General features: G+C 41.7%; 1 protein-coding gene across 13 annotated transcripts in view; it reads right to left on the minus strand.

The window, feature by feature from the left end:
• The window catches only part of foxp1b (forkhead box P1b), a 170,880-nt gene that overhangs the window by 128,129 nt on the left and 17,412 nt on the right, over positions 1–25,339 (minus strand). The window contains exon 3 of one of the 13 annotated variants that reach the window (XM_058630826.1): positions 19,334–19,395. The exons of the other annotated variants lie outside the window; for them this stretch is intronic. The gene's annotated coding sequence lies outside the window, so the exon portion shown is untranslated. The remainder of the gene's footprint in view (positions 1–19,333; positions 19,396–25,339) is intronic. 13 annotated transcript variants of the gene reach the window in all.

Below are 25,339 nucleotides of genomic sequence, written 5' to 3' on the forward strand. Positions count from 1 at the left end.
AAAAAAAAACAGTAACTGAGGTCAAATTCATTTGAGCACTTCTCTAATTGCATTGAAACACTGCTCCTTCCTTAACCTTATATCAAGTGTATTTTAATTACTGGCATCTGAAGCCTGAATCCCTAAAGTGTTGATGGAAAAAAATAAAAATAGGCTGAGCATTACAACGCTAAATGAAGCGTTTTCAAAAAACTGCTCGCTCGGGTTAATACTGTGCTCATTTCAGATCACAATATGCTAGCACTCACAGCTGAGCATGTGAGAAACAAATCTAGTAATTGTGTTAGCCTGATAAACTGGACTTTTAAAATGCATTTAAATGTTTGCCTGACTGAAAATATGGATGGGAGTTGAATTACTATTGCATGTACAGTATATGTTTGAGTGGACCAAATTGGGCTTGGCGCTCTACGCATGCTTGACAGTTCCTGCCCTTGGACTTTGACCAGAAAAGTACAAGTCATCAGTGAGGAAAACATGGCAAAAGTCAAAGCTGGTATAAGGCAACACCAAGTTTATTCTCTGCCAGTTCAAAGAATTTGATATTCTATGGTTCATGGACGTAGTAGGACACAGAATAGTGTTGAACATGATACCAATTAGCAGATAAAGGGGTTTTGGTGTGTGATGTAACAAGTTAACCGCCAAAAAACGTCTACTTCTAAGAAGCTGATCATATCGCCACCTACTGTGGAAGATTGCCAGACCCACTTCTTCCTATAAATCAATTCCCCACATCTCTTTGTATCCTGGGATAAAGACAGTAGTCCACTTAAACGGCGGAGGCGAGCTCCAACCGTATCTCAACTTAACTGTGCATGGAAACGTACAGAGTGATTCAGTCCCACTGCCCCATGGCCCCTTTGCCTTAACTCCTTCCCTCCGTTTACACACACAGAGGGAAGAAATGGCAAAATGTGTTTCCTGAAAGGGAGGAGAGGTGGAAAAAGCCCATCCTGCCCGGAGAATCACTGCCGCCCGACCAGAGCCGCCGCCACTGGCCTTTCTGCCGAGGCAGCAAAAGTTCCCTGAGAGGAGAGCGTCTGCCAACTCAAACAGTGCTCATTCTCCTCTCTGTGGGCCGCCGGCCGCCCATGTGGGCCTGCGCTGGGCTTCCTGAGGGCTCGCTGCAGCTGGAGCACTTTGAATAAAGGTAACAGCAATGTCACAGCTACTGTAAACTTGCGGGGCTGCTCCTGTCAGCAGGACGTTCCCAATCAAAGCAGAAACAACCCCACCTAAAACACAACGCATTGTTGTTTTTTTTTTCCACAAGCCCCGGGTTCCAAACTTCCCACGAATCACAAAGACAGCACACACAGGCGAGAGGGCAACCGCTGTTCCCTGATCTTGCCAAACAAAATGCCAAGAGACCAGGAGTGACATTCAGGGGTTTAAAAATATGAGCAATTTGAAAATTATTAGTCTTTTTTTTTATTGTTGGGCGCCTGACACAAGAGAGGAAACCAGAACAATCAACCCGACTGACTCTTTTTTTCTCTCTCGCTGAATTTAGAAACACTAATTAGTTTTACTCTCGTAAAGCCAACCTGAAAACGACCAATTATAAAGTGAAAATGAGACATGCAAAGGAAACAAGAGCTTGTCATTTGCACAACTTTACAGTGATGACTTTCACACAGGCACACACCCTGCACAATTGGCACGGCACCTACTAAACTTGATGTCACGTACTGTACATATTAATGGCACTTTAAATGGATTTAACTTCTTTTTTCTTTTTTGCTTGGATAGAAGGAAACCATTACAGATCTGTGTGGCCACATCAAACCCAGGCTGAGCAGCTTGGGCATGCAGATGTCTGAAGGACTAGGCTGTGGGAGATGATGCAGCCCACCAGACTGACCACAGCACCAGCTGCTTTCATCTACCTACCAACGGCAAACTGTTACCCCCTCAAAGGTGCCTTGTTTCTGGAATGTCTTTTTTCCAGGGTACAGGGATAATTCTTCGGCTTACACGCGTTTTATACAAACAGCTGCTTCGTATGCAGTATGCATTCATTTCAGACATTAGAATGAGAACAAGAATCAGCTATATTGGTCAAGTATGGTTGCATATATAGTCCCCCTCCATCAATAGATAAATATGAGACAAGAGAACAACTTTATAGAAGATAGCCTCGTTTGTAATGGAACAATAATATATCAAATATTTAGGTGAGCAAAAGTATTGGAACACATGGATAAAAATTCATAATACTTAAAATGTAGTTGCTTGCAGTAACTGCATGAGAAGTGTGTCAGTAATATGATAATACATGTACAATTGTGTGCTTGAGACGGGCAGATTCATTAGAAATGAAGGCAAAACTCTTCTGAAGGTAAAAATTATCTGCAACAATTTTACTGCTATTCCCTGAGCAAACAGTGGCAAGTGTTTCATCACTGTCGTACAGAAGACGGATTGGCTGTCAGAGCCTTCCCCTGACCAGGAACCAGCTCCTGGGCTGAGGAGTGGCTAAAAAAGGCCGGGGCTATGCTTTCCAGGCCCACGCCTTTTACTGGGAGTAATTCTCAGATGCCAGGTCGCTGCCAACGTCCTTGCAGCCAACGGCAGAGAGGCCAGTAAGTTCACATTAACTGCAGAGAGTAACTGCACTGAACATCTGCTCATGAATGAGAGCGCTGCCCACTAACTCGGCGAGTTGAGGCCCACTGATGAAAAATTCAACGTTCTCCTCACTGGCACGCTTGTTTTGCACTATTCTCCCGAGCCTTCAGAATTATATTAAGAGAATTTCAGCACGGCCTGGTGTATCTGAGAGAACAGCTGGTGCCGGAAAGAGATCTGCTCTTTGGTGAGAGCTCAGGGACTTCACACAAGATCTGCCTTCTCCAACACCATTTGTCCTTGAAGGGATAAAAAAATATATCAGTGTTAAGCACCCAGGTAATCATAAGAAAGCAAAGGCTACATTTAGCCGATTACACCACCCATGTGTTCTACAACAGATGAAGCACGACCAATGAAGACATGAATCGATATAATCAACAGAGGGCCGATTGACAACCTCAGGAGATCCACGAACTACACCTCTCCTTTGTTTGGCTCGTTTAGATCATTAGATCATAATCTAGGAAGGATCTTCCACAAAACCCCACAATATGGACTTTGTCTAATCAGAAGCAGCCTGTTGGGGTGTGTGTGTGTGTGTGTGTGGGGGGGGGGGGTATCAATGTCTTTGGAAACTATGAGGGCAGTCCCACACTCCTGTCCTTGAAATGCAGCAATTACCTACATCATAACTTCATATTAAAGGACAAAATATATCCTTGGCTATTAGCCAACGGAACAGCAAAGCTTCTTTCACACTAAAAGTACTAAAAGTAGAAGCTATAACTGGGATTTCACCCAGGTGAACCCACAGAAAAAAGGCAGTGAACACTATTCCCACTGCTAGTGGTTGTTCTGAAATATGACAAGTCTGGGGAAACAAAAGCAACACAATGGAGTGAGTGCCCAGTGATAACATAAGAACAGTGGTTAATATTTTTTATCTGTTAGTTTTATCTCTCTTTCATTCGATCATTAATTGATCTAATTAATGAAACCAAAACATATGAAGCACTGTGTTGGCAAGGTTCGGTTCATCTTCGATAGTTATTTTTCACCTTTTAAACTACAAAGGTGTTAACACATTTGTGTTGCTGTTCATGCTTTTACCACCTCGTCATTTCAAAGATATCATTCAAATATTCTTTCCCCATAAAGAAGAAATTAGAAGCCCACAGAAGAAGAAGACTCAGCTAACATGTTTTTTTACAGTCTGTGCATAGTGAAGCATATAGGATTTTTGGCCAGTATTGGACCAATTTCATTACTAAATATCATTTGCTCACCCACCAGCTATACAGTAATTACGACCAGAAAATGAATGCACATCAAAGTGTCACACCGGAAATTAAGCCAAAAATGAAGCAGATGAAGGAGAAACTAGCGTGTTTACCTGTGATTGCGTTTCCCTAATTTGTTGATCTGACCCCAAAAGCTGATAAAAACATGTGTACATTTCAGAGTCATTTGACACGGGAGTGAATACCAGCTACACAAATTCTCACTGGTCAACAACCCGTTTATAAACTGGCTGAAACAAGTTTTTGACCAGTGGGTATGAGATGAAATGGGAAAGTATGACTACATGTATAAAGTGAGATGAAGTCTTTCCTGTGGAGATGATGAAATAGTTGTTCTGTTAAAAAATGTTTAAGGAAGTGATGACTCCTGCCACACACTAAGAATAAACAATTACCACACTCTGTAATTTCACTTCTGCCTTTATGTGAAATGCACTTAACAGATTTCTGTAAGTCAGCACAGTAACTCCATGAAAGTTTTTTGCCTGATTCTAATCTTGGTGTCCCAGTTTCTGGCAAACCGTCCTAATGTCTGCTGCTGTGATTCACATGTGGTCATGAAGATTTCGTGGGCTTTTACACAACACACAGAGTAATGTGGAAATCATGGCATTAACCCAAAAAAGTGGGATCTGTGAGAATAATATTGCCGCTGAAAAACCAGAGAGGACGTCTGGAGAGAAGCTCATTTAGCTGGTGACAAATGACGGCACTTTGTCTTCCTGACAAGATCCCTCCTTCATCAAATGTCCAACATCACATGGAAATAGGAAATCGCACATTATCACACTGACAAACAATTACAACCATGTCATTAGCGGCAACCCTGGGCACGAAAACCATTAAGAAAACACAATGTTGCACACCACGCTAGCCATCAGAAGAAACACAGGATGTAGATGAAAAGACACAGATAAATCAATCATGACACAAACAACCTGATGCTTACAGTTTGTGAAGGATCTAAATGTTGGGGGATGAGAGGGCGATAAGAGTCCTTTGTTCCAACTGCATAAATCACCGTATAATCTCAAGCAATCAAAACTTTCTCATCGCTGAATAAAGATTTATGTGTGTGTTGATGACAGAGCGGTGCTTGCCTCATATTAAAAAAAAGTCAACACTTTAGAGGAGTTTCTCTCCAAGTGACTTAATCAGATACGGAGCATTAGTATCTTTTTTTAATACATCTGCCAGTGTCAAGAAGCAAATGAAAAAGCCTGCCTCTGTAAATATGACTGCTTACTTCTGGCACAAACATTGTTGACACCTAATGTAATTTCAGCGGGACATCCAACTGAAAGCACACCGGGGTAATATAATGCTCTTAATGAGAATTCCTTCCAGCTTGAGACCTTAGCGAGATAGCCATAATGCATGGCTTCTCTTTTTAATAAAATAATTGTTACGGTTATTAAAGATGAATCTCATCACAGTCGAGATGACAAAATAATTCATTACCAAAACCAAGGCTTTAAATAGCTGCAAATTACGAAGCCCTACCCCCACAACCCAACCCCTCAAAAATACACTTCCAGATAAATGGCTTGGTTATTTCATATAAATATTAGATATATGCTACCCTTGAGGAGGGGAATTATTGCAACTGTCCATTAAGAAGTTTGGTAGACACACAGTGTACCATGTATATCCAATCAATAATAAAGCTAACAACATCCCTCCAAAAACTATAATTAATTTGATTTTATTTCATTACATCACAACCCCCCCCCCCATTCTGTCTTCATGTGAAAAGACTGCGGCTACATCCACATTTTAATAACTAATGGAGTTTTAATTCTGGATAATGTAGACACATGATTGACTTATTATTGCTACTGTTTACATCACGATCACAACTAGACTGATTTGAATATAAAGTCATTATACCATACAGTATCAATAGTTACAGTTTTGGTTAAATCGAGCCTGTTAAATTCTACAATGACTTGGGGTCTCCAATCTGCACTGCAGTGTACTAAAATGCAAAATATGTTCCTGCTCACAGAACTTCCATATGTACCAAATGTTTGTGCAAACCTCCACCAATCTCCCCGCCCCTTCTCGTTCACAGCTTTCCTATATAGGTTTATTTATGGATTCAAAAGAGATCATTTGCAGTGATGGCGTGGAAACTTCCCAGCATGCCTCTTTACCTGTCGTTTTTCACTCTTTCCACAGCAGGATGTCCAGAGGAAATGCTTTATTAAGATGCTGCCGACATGAAGAGCCGCTGTGACTTACTGGTGCATTACTGTCTAAAAGGCAAAGTTATTTAGACCAATAAAAGGCTAATATATTGTTGGAGTGGAATTACACAGAAGTTATCTCCGCCTTAATAACATCACCGCAACCCCTGATGTTGTTTAGATCAATAAAGCCCATTAAAGTACAGACCTCGAGCACAGATGAGGCTGAATCGCCAGAGTGAAATACTGCTGGCTGGCATCTGAGAGAGCAGAGGTCTTAATCCGCCGAGCAAAAAGTGGCCAAAATGAGGAAAAAACACTTCAAACTGAACGCCATAAAATTTGAAATAAAAACTTGAAATCTAATGAAGTTCATTGTCTGCCTGATGGAGCCTTCGGGCTTGCGGCTGAGGCAGGGAAACAAGTGGAAAGATGCTAATGGCTTTTAGATATTGGTCAGTTGAAGCAAAGGCACAAAAAGCGGTTTCTGATGTGCAAAGATGAGCCTGTACGTCATATGTGCACTAAATCCTCCACGGATATTTGTATTTCACCTTATCCACTGTTGCACAGTATAGGTTACAATGTGATGTTTATATTTGACGGGGGAAAAAGAAAATATAAATGAGTTAGAACTGAGTTCTCATTATGGTTTCACATGATGCTGTGCTCATTCTGAGCAGCGTCCACCAGGTGATGCACTAAATCATGTGTGGAGCAAATGTCCATCAGCTGCTGAGGTGTAATGACCACTGCCTGCCCACTCCCTCTAAGCTCCACCTCCACATGATGATGACAACACAGAAAGGAGAAGAGAGGACTTCTTCTGGGTGTGTGTATGCATTTGTTAACTCTTTAGGATCTTTAAAAACTGACACAAACTTAGCACCAGTAGTCCTAATGGAGACCAAAACCTGGTCCTAATAACACAGAACCTAATTTCTCAGGAATTGGTTAAGTTTAGAGCTAGATTAGATTAGTGTGAGGCTTAATCTAGTCCTAATGAATGGAAGATAATGAGAATCCTTAAAACAGAGGTCTCAAACTTGTGGCCCATGGACAATATGTGGCCCCCCAGTAGATTATATGTGGCCCGCCACTTAACATTAAGTTATAAAGCAGAATTTATGTGTGTCTTCATTTAACTTACAGTTTCATTTTGCAACATACATATATCTTTTCTTTTTAAATAACTGAGCAGACTAGGTGTTCACGGTCCTTCAGGTCATATGAGTTTGAGACCCTGCCTGTGTGTGTGCATGCACATGTGCCTTTGCTTACAGGAGCACAGACTGTGTTCACGTGCACTTGTAAATTGCAGCACAGAGACAGTTCTCCACAGGAAACCACAGTTTGGATGATATCTGTGTGAGCATGCAAAATAACAAACAAGATTTGAAAAAAAAAAAGAACAACGTGTCCCCTATGTTTTAACACGCCGTCAATAGGAAGTTTACAGACACATATACTGCACAGGTGGGGGAACTTTGCTCAGCTCACAAACACGGTTTAAAAAAAGAAAAAAGAAAGAAAGGGGGTTAAAAGGATTCCTGCACCCTCTCACCTAAGTGTGCATTTCAGAACACTACTGTGGACAGATACTGTTTAAGCACTTTATAACGGTGGAGAATAGCGCACATTCTCCCCATACCTGCTGACATTGTGCCGACTCTTTTCTTCTTAATGTTTGTGTTACGCTTCACCACACTTGTAACACATCGCTGATGTCACCGACCAGGAAATTTCATCAGCTACAAAGAGATGAACTTCTCCCGATTAAAGTAAATACACAACACAAAGTAACATTAAAGACACTGGAACTTACCTCCGTTAGATCTATGAGACTGCAGTGCTGTGCGTTTTTACGGCTTTTTTAGAGGGCAATTATTAGTGTGACAGCCCGGCTTACATTTAAGATGTTTATAAAAAGAAAGAAAAAAGGGCTGTTGGATTTCAAAGTAGAACGGAGCTATAAATAATTTGCAGTATCAGAGTAACACAACAGAGGGATCTTGAAGAGGTCTGAAGAAGTATTTGTCAAACACAACATCTGAGAAGAAGACCATTAAAGGCCTTGGCTATGGCAGAGAATACAGAAACAGGACCGAGGAGGAATCCTGTTTCTGTCCGACACACACACACACACACACACACACACACAGATTGTCAACACCCCGACAAAATGATCAACTCTGACATCTGCAATATTACTCAACAATAAATACAGTGCAGGCCAAAAAAGGAGTGGAGAAGAAAGAAGAGGAACAAAGAAAAAAAACAAAAACGCACACAGGGAAGAGAGACAATTTTCTACCAGCTCCAAGTGAAAGCATAAATAACATGTGGCACATCTTTTACCTTCTTCAATTATCTGCCTTTTGACATGCAAGCTGAGCACAGTGTAATTAAAATCTCAGGAGATAATGGGGTCGCTTCTCACTGATCAATCTCTCACATATATTATCCGCCTTTTTACCAATCCGCTTGGTCCTCCTGTTATTCTTACTGTAGGAGGAAAAAATACCCCGCGATGGATTTTCTTTTGGGCAGGGCCATTTAATAAAACTCTGGTAATAGGCCTAATGACTCATCCAATTGAGCTCATCTTCCAAAAACATCAATTAGGCTAAGACCTGGCTTTCACTCACACAGAGCTTTGTCTATCACCATAAATAACAAAGCTGTTTCCTCTGATCCATGTAACCATGTTGTCCTCATCAGTTACAGACAGCATCACAACACAGAGGAGACTGAACACAAACACGGCAGCGTCGTTCAGACTGTGGCTTTAGCACTAACAGGTGTTGCTGCCGTGTGACTATACTCAGCAGTACAATCTGGATTTGATCTAACCAGCTCGGAAAAGCTTTAATTGATTTTAATTTTGTACAATGAATGCGTTAAAAAGCAAACAATGTCTGTGCAATACCGTAAAAATAATGACAAGGACAGTGCATCTGCGTTGAACTTTTTGACTTAGACTGCAGCAGTGCATTTAACTAAATAAGCTTCATTTATTTATTACCATGAGGGATAAAAATATGTTATTTAACATTTTTAGCAATACGACCTAAATCTTGCTTTACAGCACTGTGGTTGCGGTCGGGTTGCTTGTTGCGGTTCTGAAAGTGAAACTGATAAAGAGAAAATGTTTTTGGTTTGTCCGTCACTCACAGCAACAAAGTGGTGTCACTTAAGAGGGAATGTGGAGGTAAATGTGCGTTAAATTATGTCATATAAGACACGGTTTAAATTAATGAGCAAAAAGGTTGAGGCGCGCATGATGTGTCTGAGCTACTTTACTTAACATTTAACAGTCCCTATATTCAGGAAACCCTGTTGATAACAACTCATAAAACTGCTGTCACAGAGAATTCAATTTAAGTCTCAAAAATGACAAACTTCCCCTTGAGTTTCAACCACAGAATCTAAATATCACTGCAAAAACTCGACAACATCGACAGAAAGTATAGATTCATAACTGCGAACGGCTCTATCACTATTAACCTTTTGCAGACATATCATTTAAATATTGTTTACATTTGCTGGTAAATGTAAACCAGCAAATGGTTTACATTTGCTGGTAAACCATTTACCAAATATATGGCATATTTTTCATATATGTGCAGATATGAAAAAAAATTTACCGATACAGAAAACCACACGAAGGATGTTTGCATGCAGACGAGACATACATTTATAATAATACATATAAACATTTATATTCATTTTAACAAATAAAGTTCAATATATGTGATTGTATTTGTCTTTTCTTTTCATTTATTTTTCACTTATAATAAAGTTTATGTTAAACTGTAAATTGTCAGGCCCCTATTTAATGTTGTTAGGGTTTAATACCATCATCTTAGAAAATGCCAAATATTATAAGCAACATTCAAGCAATAGCAAGTAAAACCACACCAGATTAAAAGAAACTATAAATCTGTTTGAAATAAAATGTTTGACATAAGTGGGGTGATAGGCCTGTCCTGTGAGAAACTAAATCCTTTAAGTTATTAAAACTAAATACAACAATAGCGTCATTTCAACAAAATCTGTCAAAATAAAAATACAGGAGGAAAAAAGAAAAGGTTTCCCCAAAAACACTGGCTGAGGAGAAAATGTGTTTGAAGGTCAAAAACTTCACAAAAGCTATAAAGAAAATTGCATCAAGCAAAAAAAAAAAAAAGCTGATCAAAATGACTGATTATAAGGCAATCGCTGCTGTTGTTGCTGTGGGGAGTGCTACCTGCACTTTGAGTGTATTATTAACTCAACGCTGCCTGGACACGTGGGGGTTGTTTTACAATTTAGGCTTTAACAGATGTGCTTTTTATGTGGCAGGTTCTCCAGAGTTTAGATGCCGCTGTCCACATAGATGAGGCCGTAAGGCAGGCCATAAAACCTGCCTTTGAAACTTTGGGGTGGATTAATGCCGACATGACAGCCAGCGTGCAGAGATCACAACAGCTTACCTTTTCAGCAACACACTCACATGCATATCTCACCAGATGAAAGAAAGCCGGCAGCGACTATAGGCCAGGTGAAAACGTGTGTGTTACATGTGTTACTGCTGCTACATGTTCCACTTTATCTGACTAATAAAGTCAGATTTAGCTTAGTTTTTTCTCTTGGGGGGTATGAATGAAATACACTCATCTTCAAATTGAGCAGCTGATTGTAATGTGAAAACTGTATTGTAGGGTGACGACAAAAGGTAATTGTACTGCAACCACATAGTACAGTGTAATTATTGGGATTTACACACTCTCAGCTCCACGTTAATCCCTGCTTTACAAGGTGGAATTCCTGACAGGGCACATGCACTCTCTCTTTCTTCAAACACACCCTCTCTTTTACACGTTTCTCAAACACACTTACTTTCTCTGCACCACACAAAGCCTATATCCAACCTGCTGTGTTTTCATTTGAAAATGGTTTCTGAAAGTGATTTGCATCCAGATTAGTATTTCAAGTCTATATGAGAAGAAAGGCTATTTCTTCTAATGCAAAATTTGGATGTCAAAACTCGAACCTAAAATCCTGTTTAATTTCCAACTTTACAGCCAAGAAGTGCAGCAGACTGCCTGAAGTAATCGCCGCATATTCCAGCACAGGGTGCAGTGAGCGCAGACAATGAGAACACATGCAAGTTAAACTGTCCGCTTGAGTGCACAAACACAACACCAACGCATCTGACAAGTGGCATGTGCAGCTATTTCAGGTTCTACACCAAAGATGGCAAAGCAACACGCATATCTGCAGACTCACCTACTAGCTTAGCTGACACAGACAGCAGGAGAGGCATCACAGGCGTGCAGTGCTAACTAATAATGTCAAGTTAGTGTGTGTGTGGGCGGCAAGAATATCCAAATATCTTCAGACTAAAACCCAGACCTGGAGATTTCAAATGAAACTGGAGCCAGCAGCATTTTCAAGCTATTTTATGTCCAAGGCTCTAAGGGCCTGTACATATGAGAATGAAAGTTTGTGTACTGCGTCTGCCTTTTATCCACAAAGGATCGGTGTTTGGGAGCCCTAAAACTAGTCCCCCCAAAAACTTAATGCCACTCTTGCATTGTTGTGTAGATCTTTGGAGGTTACGTGGCTCGGTCCCTATCTTTTTACAGTAAGATAAAAGACATTTCCCATCAAAAACTCAGTGACAAAAATTCAATGCTATGTGTTGGTTTCTTATCTGCTGCCAAGCAACGAAATTTCGTTGCCAGTTTTCACTGCTGTGTATTCTGTGCAATGGCAATAAAAGGAAGTCTAAGTCTAAGTCTAAGAACCTCCATGTTGGCAGTCTAAGATGCACCAAAAATGAACAGGACCGGTGCTGGATCCAACCTGTCAGAGTTCACTGCACACTTTAAATCCACAGAGATCGGCCGTCATGTCACAAACATATGAATATATCCTATCCTTACAATGCCCAGACCAATTCCAAATTCCAGACCTGCAAGTATCCGGACATCTTCAACTTCCTGATCAACTTTCCTGATGGTAGCTCAGTGGTAGAGCGACTCGAAGGTTGTGGGTTAGCTTCCCAGCTCTGCTAGTCTACATGCCAATGTCCCCTTGGGCAAAACACTTAACCCCCTCGTTGCTCATGACACTGTGCCAGCAGTGTGTGAACAATGAGTGATAGAAAATGTGCTGCACACAGATGTGCGGCTTGTCTTCTGCTCGCTGTGAGCACGTTTCATAGCAGCGAATCACCTCCACCATCTCTGGATCTGTGGGGATCTAGTAAAATGTTCTCCTGTTAGTTTTGGCACCCCGGGGCACAATAGATATCTACAATCTTCACTTTTATGAGAGAGTGGAGAGAGTTGTGTGACATATTGCCTGAGAAGTAAACAGCACAGTATCCTGTCAGGGGGTGTTACCTTGGTTGTGTGACATCAGCTATACAACCAATATACAACTTTAGAAAAATGATGATGTCATAGCCCCACCTCTGATGCATTGGCTGTTGCTATCTTTGTAGTCTTCTTCTTCTATTGTTTGGAATTTGTTTGTTCCATTCGCTGTTTTAACCTTTATGTCCTTTACTTCATCCCCCTGGTTTGATAAATCTGTCTCTGCTGCACATCTTCTTCTCCTTTTTTTGTTTGGTGTATTACTGTGGCCGTGTTACAGCACCACATGCAGGCCTGGCATAATGTACTACAGCAATTAGTTGTGGGGGGGGGACATGAGGACAAAGACAATATCATGTTTACAAATGGAAAAGAAAATATTGTACAAGTAAAGTTCTGTTTCTGTGGGGATAAGGCCTAACACGGCGGGCTAGTGTCGATGGCAGGCATATTTGGAGCAGAATATTATGTACTTTTGATTGAAAACAGAGTAGTGTAGATGTAGCAACAGATCGATGCAGTGCACACTTTCTTTGTAACACCAGAAGATAATCGGTTATCGCACAGCGCAATCTAAATGCTTCACACTCCATTTTCTCAGTGACCTGTGTTGACTCTGGTACCACCTCCTGGGCCAGGCAGGAAGGCGTGCTGAGTGAGCTCTCTGCTGAACTGTGTCCAGACCCCAGCCTCTTACACAATACAGGCTGTAGCAGACCAGCCCTCCTCCTCCTACTCCTCCTCCTTCCCCAGTAACCCACTTCCCATTCTTGATCAAACCTGGGGATTGTAGTGTGAGGGTGGAGATGAGACAGATGGGAGGAGGTGTGTGCGTGTGTGCTTGTTAGGGGGGGGGGGGGTGTACATCCTGCGTGAAACCGCATCCTGAACAAGCATCGCAGCATCTCACTGTAAATAAATACACTCTCCTCCTCGTAGTTTCCGTCAACTGTCACCGCCTTGGCTCCCAATCACCTTCAAGTCCAAACAGGAAAGTGCAGGGAGGCAAGGGAGATGGCAGATATGAGCTTTAATTTGCTTCTCGCTGCACTTTAGCCCGGGTGTATGCTGCTTCCTATTCTCTTGCTCTGACCAGCTGCCCCGGCTTCGTTCCAGACCCGGAGTCCTTCCTGTCACCTTTCATTAACACATTATCCTGGAGGAGGCTCCCCGTGTCGCTGGGAATTCACCATTTGTCGGTGCTCCCTCTTCAGTTTATGTAGTATTGTTCGAGACGTTCAAAGCCACGCGCGACATCCTCAGAGGAGCGCCGCTGCCTTGTTACCTGTTAATCCCCTGTGCATTATCACAGGAGATGCAGCTGAACAACAGAGCATGACAAAGGCAACAACTGAGACACGACATGCTCAGAGTCCATAAACTGCTTCGTGTTGCAAGACGCGCTGTGTGAATATCCTGATTAAGGGTGTGCTTGTTGTGACGACAAACCAACCTGTCTATTATATAACAAAATGTTACACATAATGGACAAAACCAGGAACAGAAACCACCACTCAAAGAGGGGAATTTGTTTTGTAGCACCTGTGCTTGAATGTCTCCGCTGTTATAAAATCTGCTTCAACTTTTCCTTCAAGAGGGAACAGGCCTACAGAACTCCAGCATTTCATTCTTCATTGTTTTATTACACTTGAATGACCTGAAAATCAGATGCAGCTGCTTAGAGCCTTCAGTGTTCTGTCCGAGATCAGCTTCGCTCATCAGGCTCGGAAAATCTTTCATTTAGTGTTTCATCGAAGACAACTATAAGACGCATCCACGCACTAAATAATGGCCTGCAAATTCTGTTGGTGTTTTTGTTCATGGTCTGTTGCTCCACCCAGTGACAGTTCACCAATACGGTGGAAATGCTGATCATTACTGAACCCTAATGGTCTCACTACCCCTCTCAAAAACATCTCAACAACAGTAGGATAATAAAACGGTATTAAGAAAAAATTAGGCTCCGCAGAGAAGACTTTGTGGATAGATGCTGATGTGGCAAATTCTACTGGACAGATTATCAATTATCAACTGAGCTTCAGCCAAAATTATAGAACCCACTCTATCTTTTGTACATATTGTTATTTTGTTGCTCATGTTTCCTCTAATCATGAGGAAATTCTCCACTGCTGTGACTCTGCTGTTGCTTGGAACAGACACACTTTTACATTCAACATCCACTTATTGCTGACACCTGGAAATTAACTTGATGTTTATAAAAATTTACATTTTAACAGTTATGTGTGTGTTTGCATGGGTATTTGCATAAACACAGTGTAACACCAGGTGTAATAGCTTCCCAAGAGATCAATCTTTTGGAAACTACCTGGCAACCCACGAGAGCCTGGAGTATGGGAGGGAGGACAAGGCTCTCCAACATCTTGTCTTAAACCCTGGTGCTCGCTGTTTTTACAAATCATACATATTGCCCGTTGAAGTCAAGATGCCGAAGAGGGTGACGAATATTTCATGAATTTGCCAATTTAATAAACAAATTCCCTCGTCGCAAAGTATCAGTTATCTGGGGTGCAGATGGGGAAAAGCTTGGAACTGTTTATTCCACACAAAACCTCTGTGAAAACAGCTGCAGGAAAAAAAAAATATTCATAGCAGCAATGACAGCAATGACATTCTGTGTGCAGAGGATGCGACACGATCCAAAACTATAAAAACAATAATCTGAGGAGGGGGAAGGATGAAGTATGTGAGAGTGAGCTACAGAAGTCCAGCAGATAAAAACTGACTATAACAACCACATGTGTCGTTCAGTAATTGTAACATGTCAAATGGAAATATGGAAATATGTATGGAGTGTCATCGGTCCGTCACCCAGGATTTTACATCTCAGAAATCAGCTCAATGTGACTGAGTGAGTTAATTATTGGTCTGGAACATTTTTGTAACTGCAATCTGAGTCACATGGTTCCAGGCATCGTCCTCTTTGCCTAAGGAAAAGGCTTGCAGGTCAGACACATTACTTAAAAAGGGCAGCCTCATTCTGAGCACATCCTAACCTGCCCCCTGGGTGGGGAAATGAGTGTGAGCGTCTGCAAATTTGGGTGTGTTGATGTTTTATTCTCCACCCCCCCCCGATTGTTGTTCATTTCCTGTGCAAAGACAAAATAAGCACATAAAGGCCAACATGTGCTTTTCCCTGGCCTTCCCCCACATCACAGCACTTTTCCGCACAAGTGGCTAACCACAGATAATTATACAATTAAAACAATTTTCTGCATCTATCCGTCAGATTGATCTAATTCGCCATTCGAATGACACTAATGGAGTAAGCCTCTTTCTCTTCCCTTCCCCAAGCTAAGCCCTTTTCTCCATTTTACACAGCACCACAAGGCCATCTGTAGCACAGGGAAACCGACGGAGCAGAGAGGAAAAGCACTTTATTTGTTTAGCAGGATGTTAGTCAATAAAGTCAAGACCCAGCAGTTTTCATTATGACCCATAGTGCTACGAGGTAAGAGGAAGGCTCGTTGGATTGTTGGTTCAAATTAAACCTTCGCTGCAGAGAAAGGAAGACACAGAGTGACCCTCTTATTTTCTGAGACAATGCTCCCTTCAACCAATGCTGACATGAATAATTCATCATGACAAAAGACATTACCAGAGAAACTGAATGGGGAAAGAAAGTCACACATGACAGAAAAACAGTCACATTAAAGCCTGGTTCAGACACTCGCCAGCAGCACATGGAAAATAAAGTGCTATCTTTCATTTTTTTGTGTTTTTAAATGAACTGGAACGTACATTTGCCTTTCAATATTCATGTTGAATATTATGTCCAGTGGCTGAGGTGAAGAGGATTCCGACTGTGTACGGTTTGGACAGACGCACGCACACAGGGTGCGAACGACACAGGGAGGAGTCAGCCAAACCTTGATCTGGATATCCTGCACCTCCGTCCACCCAGTGTGGACAAGGAGCACAGATAGGAACGACTCCTACACCTGTGCAGGGGGAAATGCTTGCATGACGTGGCTCTCCGTCCTTTTCCAAGCAGCTTCACCAAATACAAAGGCAGAAGAGAGTTTTTATGTTTATGAGCTGTCCTGCGGATACGCATATCCATTAAATATGAGTCCGTGTACTGAGAGACCTGGTATTAACCCACAAGCAAGTGCGCCATCAGCAGACAGGAAAAAGCCTCCTTTAATGGCAACAGTTCAGAGACTCAAGCTACTGGCCACAAAGCCCACAAATGAGGCGTTAAGTGTAGTGGCAGGGCAGCAGAGAGATATGACCCTCTTCTCATCTGTGCATCAATCTGCCCTCTGCCTTGCTTTCTTCCTCACTGTCTTGTAATACTCCACTGCCAATTAGGGAAATTATCAAAACATGGCCAACAACATCCATCCATCCATTTTCTACCATTTTTTATTCCACATAAGGATGGGGAGGCAGACTGGGGCCAATCCCAGAGGACATGGGGCGAAAGGCAAGGTACATCCTGGACAGGTCACCAGTTGCCTAACAACACTCACTGCAAAATAACAACTGTCACCTGCAGCAGAATTCATTAAGGCATGGCTACCACTGCAGCCGTGTAATGTCATTTTTATAACCGCATATTAATTCTAGTACAATATTTAATGGATATTTGCTGTAATTAATTGTCAGACAGAGGCAGGGTTAGTGCAGCAAAAGTAAAAAACACAACCTGACATGCAGATTGGGGAAGAGCGTGGCAATGGGCCTGCTGGGACGGTTTCATCATCACGCCTGACCCCCCCCGCTGCTGGGAATGGCAGGAGATGGCGGGAGTGGGGAGGAGATAGACTCCTCTTCACAGTCAGAGATTTAATTGCACGCAGATTCCATTACCTCTGCACAAATGTCACATTCTCTTCTGATCAGGGGGCACGGCAGCCACCGGCAGTATGGCTGGCTAACAGCCAGACTGTAGTGCAGAAAGCGTTCAGCCAATCAGGGCTCCCGGGGCAAACAGAGGTGAACAGAGGGACAGTGCAAAGCCAAAGATGTTAAAAACAAAGGAGCGTCATCAACATAAAAGCAGCTGACGGTGCGACATTCAGGCAGAGGGTGACATGCTATATGTCAAATATTGAATTTAAATTGTACAAGGAATTATTATTATTATCATCGAGATGTCAGATCCTACTATATTTATATACATGCACAACACCGTGCTATAATGACAAGGGGGAACAATGGAGACAAATGACCTGTAATTGACCTGGGGGTAGGGCTGCAACTAACAATGACTTTCATGATCAGTAATCAATAATCTACTTTATCCATTAATCAAGTTGTTTGACATACAATGTGTCAGAAAATGTTGTAAAATGTCTGTCCTTAACCTCAAAATGACCTTTTGTCCATTAACCAACAGTAAGGTTTTCTGATTTTTTAGGATAAATTCCAGCACTTATTTTAATTATAAGAAAAGATTTAAAATGATGTGTTTCCATCATTTGGTCCAGTATGTACAGAATGGAGTGGTAAAGCCCTGGGTCAGGCTTGCATTTCAACTGAAAACAGTATCTTTATTTGGTATGCCGAGTGTGCGATGTGCCTGACGGCCGCGTAGCTTGACGTCGCAACAAATGGCGACATCGAACGCGTCACAACAGACAACAACTCAAAGAAAAACAGCAGAAGACATCCAGCTGCTCTTCTTTTCCTGCTCAGTTTGTGGCAATTTGTCTCAACAAGACGTCCAGCTTTGTATGAGAATAGCCTGCGGGCGTTTGCCTCAACTTCCATGGGAAATTTACACCAATCGCAAGGGAGTGACATTTTGCCTTCGCCCGTTCAGCCGACTGTCGTGAGTGGAGCCGGACAAGCTCCACCCTGACCGCACTGTACCATTTTACTCTGGTGCCCCAAGGGAAGGGTGCCAAAGAATGGAAGTTAGTTAGTGCTGGTACAGTACCGTACTGTACCAAACCTTACCATTCCACTCAGTGTCAAAATAAGTGACAGAGAGTGACACACAGACACTTTTTTGCTTATGTTAACCATGAAAGGGCCAGAAAATGTCCTGTAACTAAGTGTTTTTGCCCATTCTTCCAGAATAACTTTCCATATCTGGCAGCTCTTTACAATTTACTGCATGTTAAATTAGTGTATGCACCAGATTTTGCGTGTTAAATTCGAAATTTGAACAGTATAAAACACAATTAAAGTACCATTTGTTTGAGCTTCTGTCTCAATGTCCAAAAATAGGCAAAGAAAACGGAAACTATGTACAGGCGTTTTCTAACTCTCTCCTCTCTGGCGAAAAAGACGCAGATTCCCCCGATTCACCATTGACAGCACAGACCTTCACATAATTACCGTAATGCAAAGTGCACTTGGGCAAGCGTGTCATCTGCGATACGCTTGGTGTTAAAGGGTTAAACGTGGTTTCACGCCTCATTCCTGTCTCACTTCTCACTTGCTTTTTGTGTGTTTGTGACAAGAAATATCAGTCTGCATTTCCTCCTGGTGAAAGATCGTGTCTTCCAGTCAAAGTAGGACTGTAATTAGCCTTAGATAGTTTAAAAGTGGACAGACGGTGGGTCTCTCTGAATCTGGTCCTCCAGGATTAAGTGGCCCTGCTGAATTTAACTGGAACAACTCCAGTCAACACAAACGCAGTCCTGCAGTTATATTTATGCAAAAATATTTGCAACACTGTTGTGAATAATTGAAAGTATAATTTTTCCCCAAATATATTCAGCACTACTGTATTGTTTTCATTCTTACACATCATCACTGACCAAAACAGCTGAAAACATAAAAAAGCAAATCCACTGGGTTCTAATTCAAAGTAGTTTTGGGCAGATTCAAACCTTCCAGTGTCATTTCACATAACACACGCTTGAGTGATAACACACGCGTTCAACGATTAAGCAAGAGATCGATAAGTGGGAAGCTTGCCACATACCCTGATCACTGGTGCCGGACACACTGGCACTCCATTCCTCAAATGACAATTCAGCTCACAGTCTTGAGGGCAGAGACACGGAGGAGTGGGTGTTCAGAGAGGACACAAACACACACACAAAGAAATAGAGAGAGAGAGAGAAGGAAGGAAGGGGAAAGATACAACGATTACAAACAGGAAGTGAAAAGGTGGGGAAACCCCTGAGCTGGTCCGCTGAGCCCACATGTACAGATATGACATAAGTAATGGGTAAGGTAAACGTGATCGTCGTCAGCCACAAGTACATGAAACGTTATGACACACAGATTCCTTCTGGCACATCCTGGCCTACATGCATTCATATTATCTTTCATTCATATCTGAACATGCAGATTAGCTGCGACGCAATAGTGGCAAACAAATATACATCTATCAGTTACCGGTCAAGTAACACACGTGCTGCATTAGAGTCAAATTGCTGTGTGTCATAGTTGGAAAAAGACATGTAATTACAGTTGACTGCCATAATTCTCAATAACATAGGATTTAAGATGAAATTGTGATATTAGTGACGATGATTTGTTCACTTAATCTTTTTTGAAATATTGGGGGAAAAGTATAGAAATGATTTATAAATGGCTTACTAAAAATATTTAATGTCAAAAAAATGCACAGTAAAAAATGACTTGACTTGTCTCAAAATCATTACACTTACTACTGACCGAAATAAAAAATAAAGGAAAATGGAATCTGAAATGAATCACAACCATGCCCACATTGAAATGGGATGAGAAATGTAACTGCAACAGGCTGCAAAATCAGAAACTGTTTGTCACTTTGACTAACACAAAGGCAAAATACTGTTCACCACATATCACACCATAAAAAAAAAAATACACACTAACAATGACCTCCAAAAACCTGCACTGGTCTCCGGTCTCCACCCTAAGATATCACATATTTATTTTGTTTTTACATAAATGATGAATGACTTGACTTGTTCCATAACAAAAACAAGCTGGATGTTTTGTTTATTCAAAAACCTGGTGTTAAGCTCAAAAGCATTCATCTGTAGCCAGATAAACAAGTGGAAAGATGCTAATGACTTCCACATACGGTTCACATCATGCAAATGAGGCAACAGAATAGATGGCTTCTGGTTTTGTCCCTGTCACAGAAGTCATGGCTGCATGTGTGGCTTGTTGCCCCTGTGATATATTTGTGTACGACTTTGTCGTTTAATGTGTCTGTGTCTCCAGCAGCAGCAGCAGCAGCAGAGCAGAGTAGTACAGCTCCCAGTTAATTGGCCTGCTCTGTGAGAAAGTGTGTCAGAAACCAAATCTATAACTCTTTTTGTGTGCAGATCAGTGTAGCTTTACAACCAGACACAACAAACCCACAGCCCCGACGTCCCATCGCCTCGTAATTCACCAGTGTTGGATACAACTAACTCCTTTCGTGCAGCCGCTGTTTCCACAGCCTGTCCACATTCCTGAACCTACCATCAGCCCCAGATAAGACCCTTCTGATTGCTCGGTTACATGCCTGTCATTACTCCCAAAAATACGTTGATCCCACAAGACACCTCCCCCTGTGGATTTATGGCTGCACTATTGTATCTCCATGCCCCTCAAAAGGAGCATGCTTCTCTCTCTGAGCTCAACTACAGAGGGCACTCTGGGTTTTCAGTGGAGCTTGCCGACATGTCTCCAACATTAAACTTACTCGATCCTTTCGAGAACCGCTTGATGAGAATTTCCATGAGAAATAGGATTTGTATGTGGTCTAACAAAAGAGATGTTAAAATAGCACTGGGGTGCACACACTTAGCAGATAGCTTTGATTTGGAGTCTTTATTGCAACTTAATGAAAAATAATGACGAAGTGGTGAAGTTTTATCATGTAATTTGTCAATAAAAAAGATTTAACAACCAAATACTATACAGCAATCTTATAGACGCCAACATATAGTTGAAAATGTTCAAGTCCAATAATAAAGTCATCTCACTTTGAGGCCTTTTGCATGCCAGCTGTTCAACACACTGCTCGCTCCTGCTCTGGGAACATGTGGTTGTAATCCCCCCCCCCCCCCCTCCCTCCCCTCACTCAAATTACAAACTATGTCAGTTTCAGAAGAAACTCTACTTTGAGCCACTTTGCAAGCGTGTGTTAATTGCCACTCACTCGCAAAGTCCCAGACAATCCAGACAGGTATTTTAAAGCCGCCTGTCCTTGTTGAGAAATATGAACAGGGTCATAAATAAGCACGCAGCGGGTGCTAATACGATGGGTTTTGGGAGAGATATGGGTCACCTGCTCTCAGTTTGATAACTTTAGGAAAAAAAAAAAAAAAACTATTAAAAAACAGTGAATAATGACATTCACAGTTCTTAAGTCGTATCCACTTGATGGACAATGGCTCTGAATCAGCTGCTGGAAATACACAGTAAATATCTGGTAGATTATAAGTGGTTAAGTTTGGCAATGGCTGAATGAAAAATAAGCTCCAATGCATAACTTCCACTCTCCCACTAGGAAATATTAAACAATTGCCAAAACACCACCGGTATCTCAACGTGACACTTCGTGAAGCTGTGAAACCACTTCTGAAACGTTTCGTGGGCACTTCTTGGTATTTTCTTGGTAGTTTCCACCTCATCTTTGCCAGTCTTGAAATAAAACAAATTCCTTTCTGTGGTAAGCACAGGAATATTGTCTGTCGACACCTGCTAAACCACTGCTAAACTGTAAAACACTGACAAGTTAAATCAGCATTATTGTGGAATGGACATTTATTCATATTAAAAGTTACACACTATAGCTTTAATAAGGCTGAACTAGCACTCGCCCTCGGAACCTCAACCTTTATTCACACGAAATATTCAAAGATGCGGGCTGTAGAAGTCCACTGATGTCTTCCAGACCCACCGCAGACCCTGATCTCATTTCCAGGAGGCTGGAACTTTGATCCGAGTTTGCCACCCCGGCCGAACAAACCAGGACAGAATAATAGCAGCTAAAACTAAAACAAATACAACACTGATTCATAAGAGAGAGAAGAGGGTGAGCATCTAAAAACATGACATAGATCACAGATACCACTGTTACAAAAAAAATTCTGCGGTCGATGTGTGGACATGAAACTGAGCTACATGAAGCCTGCTTTCACGCATCGTTTTTCCATGAAGAGAAAGTATGGCTCCACCTGGTGAAAGATCATGCAGTGCCTTTACTTCAAAATACTTAATTAAGTCTCATTGTCAGTCCAAAAATGCACCGGTCTGGATTTCTCTTCCGTTTTTCTTGCTGTTCCTTTAATTATTTTCCGTTTCCCAGTTTTAGTCGGGCTAACACGATAATTTCTCTTTTCTTTTTGCTCCAGGATTATGTGTATTCAAGATTATTATAAGAGTATATTCTGTTGAAAATAATTTAAAATTTTGGATTACAATCTTTACTCTTCCTTACCAGCTTACAGTGCATTATATCATGTGATGTTATTGATGCTGGTCATTTAGGAGAAAGGTGTGCTGAGATTAAATGTGGAAGTGCCGTCTCTGTACTCTGGACGAATAACAACGAGGAAGTTTTGTAACCTTTTCAAATTCATTAAAATTAAGAAAAGCTGAGAGTGAAACAGACAAAGTCCACGATAAGCCAAGTATAAAAAAAGAAGATGTTCACCACCGACTACAGAGCGAGGGATGGATCTGGAGTCCAGACCAAACCACTCTGAGGCTACATCCGTGCTAGGGGTGACTAATTTGTGTCAAATAAGGGGGGCTTTTAAGACATTTATTGTGATTTGGGTTTTTAAAATGAACTGCTACACTCTACTACCTTGAAAACAAAATATGTAATGTTTCTAACATGCATGCATTAAATTTTTTAATTGCAACATTAAAAATGTTAATGATTTAGTGATTTTGTAGTTTCAACTTTTGATTTGAAAATTATTTGATTGTTCAGCCCTAATCCACACTTGCTTAGTTTTGCCCCAGACACTCCCTATCATCCACACTATCCGAGCATTTTCAAACCCCCAAAAAACGGATACGTTTGGAAAAACACAGCTGGTTCCATTTTGTGCAGGGTAACATTTTAGTCTAGACCTGCAGAAAATGAAACCTTAAGAAAAGGCGATGCAGTGACCCGCATTTGCTTTCCCGATCGTCGACAAGACTGTTCACTATTAGCTGTGAGTGAAAAGCTACGATAACACTGTCTTTCAGTTTCAGTTTCTCCTCGTCATCGGCGAAATTGCAGAAAATCCTTTCCCTTTTCTTACTGAATTGAACTACGCAAAGAATTGTAGAGGAAATAATCAACTTTCTGTTTCCACTGGCACATGTGTGCCCAGTGCACCTGAATATGGTAGATTATTTCAGGTGTGTTAGTATCTATGCAGATCTGACATGGACCCAATAATTAAACATATCTGTTGAAAAATGCAGTTTTGAAATGAAAACAGCAGTGGCGTGGATGTAGCCGTACTCAACCAGAATCGAGCCAGTGACTGAGAGGTCAACCACACTGGTGGACATCGGTGCTGTATCGGATCAATGGCTTGACCCATGAAGTCACACCACTCCCGACACCTCATCTCATAAGGGCCGGTCTTTAGGAACACCCTTTGCTGACCCATGCTACTGGGGACAATTACAAGAGAGTGGTCTTTCAGGGCCGACGCCCACTTGACCCAGTAGCGTAAAGACATGGAGGAGATCCACATGATTTAAACTCCTTCCCAAGACATGCTGACAAGGTTAGAGGGTCAACGCCGACATTAACAGGTCAGTGTGTGGCCCACTTGGGAACAATTACTCCCAGTCACAGCTAAGTGGACACTTGATTGAACACGACGGAGGCAGGACACACTTCCCACAGATAACAATCCCCACAGCCATTTAGGATAAAAAGCCCTTGTGATACAGCCTTTATGGGCAAAATTCATCTTCCTTTTCCCTTTTAAAAGAATGTGAGGGTGTGATAGAGAGCCATTCTCTTGGAAGAGATGGCTCTCTCAAAGCATTACCATTTTCCAGCAATACTAATAGCTACTTATGACACAGAAACAATTACAAGGTGACTGTGAGAAAAATCCAAACAATGGGACGAGCTGTTGAGATTCCATTTTCCTTTCATGGATTTAGAAAAACTTGTCTCACAGACTTGACAGAATTCTCAACCCCCAAAGTAAAATAACCTAACACAGTGACACTAAAATCACAATCACAGATAAATCTCTCATCGCTAATTAACTGTGTCAATTTTTTTTCCCTTTCTTTTCTGTGCTGCCCAACCTTTAACCTACTGACAGTTTGACCCCACTCCCACCTCACGACAAAAACTTTGTCTTGAACATCTGGTGACATGCATGCACACACTAACAAACACACACGCAGCACCACTGGGTTGTTTCATGTCACAGCTCAACAACAAATAGTTTGTGTGTTTCATCATTATGTGTGGGTTTAACATAGTCCAGAGAGGGGGGAAAAAAACTAAACAGATGTTTGGGGCCAGCTACTACCGATAAAACTGCACACTGCAAAAGTAATGTGCATCGCTGTGTTAAACGGTCACTCTTGTACGATAGTCTCTCCGTACACAAATAGGGCTTATCGATTCATGAACACATTTCGCCAGCATTTGCATAAGCTGTGTGTTGTTTGTGGTATTGCTTCTTCTTTTCCCCCCAGTCTTTGTTTATTTATTTCGTTAGAAAATCAGTTCCACATTGTCTCCTGTTCTGCAGGCTGGTGCAGCAGCTGTTGGTTGTTAGTGGCTGGAGATGACACAGTTCACCACTTCTCCGAGAGACAGGCAGCCCACAGAGCCGCTCAGCTGCAGAGCAGGAGGGACAGTGTTTATCACTCTCTCTGCTCCCCGTCTCTCTTTTCCCAAAGAAGCAAGAAGCCCAACATTAGCAGAGAGAGGGAAAAAACAGACTCCTGCTGACAATATCTGTTCCTCCTCATTAATGGGGTCTTTTCCATTTCATTTACAACCCCTGAGGTACAGTGC

The sequence above is a fragment of the Solea solea genome, chromosome 6 (genome assembly GCF_958295425.1).
Source record: "Solea solea chromosome 6, fSolSol10.1, whole genome shotgun sequence".
NCBI lineage: Eukaryota > Metazoa > Chordata > Actinopteri > Pleuronectiformes > Soleidae > Solea > Solea solea.